This window comes from Halyomorpha halys, unplaced genomic scaffold (genome assembly GCF_000696795.3).
Source record: "Halyomorpha halys isolate HHAL.00 unplaced genomic scaffold, Hhal_1.1 Scaffold1217.1, whole genome shotgun sequence".
Taxonomy (NCBI): domain Eukaryota; kingdom Metazoa; phylum Arthropoda; class Insecta; order Hemiptera; family Pentatomidae; genus Halyomorpha; species Halyomorpha halys.
The window spans coordinates 158,415-161,059 of NW_027108416.1; the positions used below are offsets into that span (position 1 = coordinate 158,415).

Genomic DNA, 2,645 nt, shown 5'->3' on the forward strand with positions numbered 1-2,645 from the left:
CTTAGATCCTTATTTTTGTCTTATTCTTATATCATTTTGTTTTATCTTTAATGCTCCTTTTATTGTAGGAAGGAAAAAAAGAAGATTTGTTGACACTGCTGTAATAAAATATTTTTAATTATTTTAAAGAAATTTTGAAACTTAAAATTTGAATTGAACTTCAATTTTTAAAAGGTACAATTTAGTACGACTACTGCAGAAATATTGGATGAAGCACGGCGAATCTCGCCCCTCTGATTGACACACAGACCCAGATTCAAATTGGAGGGGTTCAAACCTACCTACCCCTCGAGGGTTCTTCCATAGGCGGCCGTGCGTTGGTGTTCAAGAATCGGGGGAGCAACAATCTATTAGTCCGTTCATTAAAAATTTTAATATTGATCTTACTAGACTCTCTTTCAAAATGGTTTTAATTTTTTTTAATTTTAAAACCAAAACCACTATAGCAGGCCTCTCAAAATCACTCTAATATACTAGAGAATTATAAACGTAATTTTCTAATTTATTGACTAATAATCTCCTTAATTCCTCTGAATTGAAAAAAAGTAATAATAATGAAAAACAATCGTTAGTATAATAAACTCTTTAGAATATAGTTATATATTTTTTACGACACATTTGAAATTAACATAAGATTTGTTTTTTTTTACTTGCAAGCTGTTCCGAATAATTCAAAATTCATTACTGGTAAAAATCAAATTTTAATAAAGACAAAATGTGTAGTAGTTAATTGAGCAATGGAAAATCGAAACATACATTTTATAAACTCTTTGGATGGTCACAAATATTTACTCTTTTGATGATCAATAACTTTGAGATGTTTATAATATAAAGATACTGTTTATCACTTAGGCATAGATATGAAAAATTAAAGAATTAGTTAAAAAAATATTGAAATTACTCGGTGTTAAACCTCGTAAAGGTAAATGATATTGCTTTTTTAATTAACAAGGTTTAATTTATCCTCAGTACGAAGTTGCATGTCTGCTAATACTGTTATCATGGATTAAGTTGCATTTCCACCTTAGTCTGCATTCGATTCGCTACCTCAAACAGATCTAACTAAATATATGACCTGAGTAGTTGACATATACTTTAATGTTACCTACTACCTTTAATCTACTTCTATAAATCAAGCACTGAGCGAATCTGAAATTATCAGATTCTCTATGGTATATTTAAATGAAACATGATTCCTGCTATCACCGTAACTAAACTTCACCTGAAGAAGAATAGTGTTTTAAGTTGATTGTGGTTGAAATGTTCTCTTTTAAAGAAATCACTACATTAATAGATAAGATTTATAATAAATAATCTAAGGTAACTCTTATTAGGAGCTTTCCCTCTCCTAATAAGTGTTACCTTAGATTACTACCTTAGAGTTTATAGAACAGAATCGACTTGAAATGTTATATAAACTAAAAAGAAGAAAAGTCTTGGTATGTTCTTATTTAGAAAAGATCAGCAATCTGAAAGGTTAGTATTCTACAGAAAAATATTTGCCTTTAATGATAAGTTTTGTATGACCACACTTCGACTTCCTGCGTTATTTTCTTTATCTTTTCTGGAAGTAAGACATGTAAAGGGTTTAATAGAATGTCTATTGTGGGTGTTTATTTCTTCAGAACAATAAAAATCCATCTCATAAACTTTTTTCTTTCACATACCCACTATCACATCTTATCACTTGGAGTTAACACGAGAAAAATACAACAAAAAAAATTTGTTATAAAAAGAATATTTTGATGGCACTTTATGGAAACTACATAGAAGATATCGTAAAGGTTATACCTAACAGTTAGTTATGGGACACTTAGTGGTTACCTTTGTTTAGTGATAAAGCACTTATCGACTGCGAGTTGGACCTGGAAGAGCAGCAGCAGACCTGTGACGACTCTGAAGGCGGCCAGAAGACGACTGGCGGGGGCGGGCTGTGCCGGGGGCGGGACGGTTAGGGCGCAGGCCACCGCCCCCCGCACCGCCCCTCCTCGCCTTCGAGCTCTCGCGTCCACCTTTTTTGAAAATAGGTCATCTTCCTCGGCAGTCAGCTCTCCTACCGCCTCCCGCTCCATCGCGGTCCATTCCTTGTTCTCTTTATTCCTTCGTTTGTCCCTGAGGATCTGTTATTATCCGGAATATGCCAACTACCAATCTTGATTCTGGAATATATTTGAAGAACTTATATCTAAATCAATATGCATAGGTGTGTAAAAATATAGTATAGGATAGGGGGTTGGTAGGTTAAAGTTCAGATACTATTTTTTTTAGTTAAATTTAAGCAAGAGGCATCATGGGATATATTTATTTTCATTAAACTGATAAGACAGAGTTCTGGATCTGAAACTTTGTTATTCGATTTTAATCAATAACGATCAATATGGTTTTCTTAGAGGTGCCTATCATCGTCGATACCGAAGGCGGTAAGTGATTTAGCCACCAGTATTCAACAGGGAGGATTTCATTTTTTTTTTTTAAACAAAATAGTCCCATCCTGGACAAAATCAATAAGTATTAATCATCTTGATAAAATGGGCAGGATCAAAATTATGTTTTCCTTTTTTTTTATTTAGGAAATAAAACGTATTCAGTGTTAAGTTACTTAAAGTTTAATTGCCGAACCATAAAAATTCAAATTTACCTGAAAA

The 2,645-nt window shown here is 32.8% G+C and overlaps 1 protein-coding gene across 1 annotated transcript in view; it reads right to left on the reverse strand.

Moving 5' to 3' along the window:
- LOC106688820 (LIM domain only protein 3) overlaps positions 1–1,901 on the reverse strand; it is a gene marked incomplete at its 3' end in the record, with an annotated part of 149,510 nt that extends 147,609 nt beyond the window's left edge. The window contains exon 1 of the mRNA XM_067046724.1: positions 1,825–1,901. The remainder of the gene's footprint in view (positions 1–1,824) is intronic.
- Between the last annotated feature and the right edge of the window lie 744 nt (positions 1,902–2,645).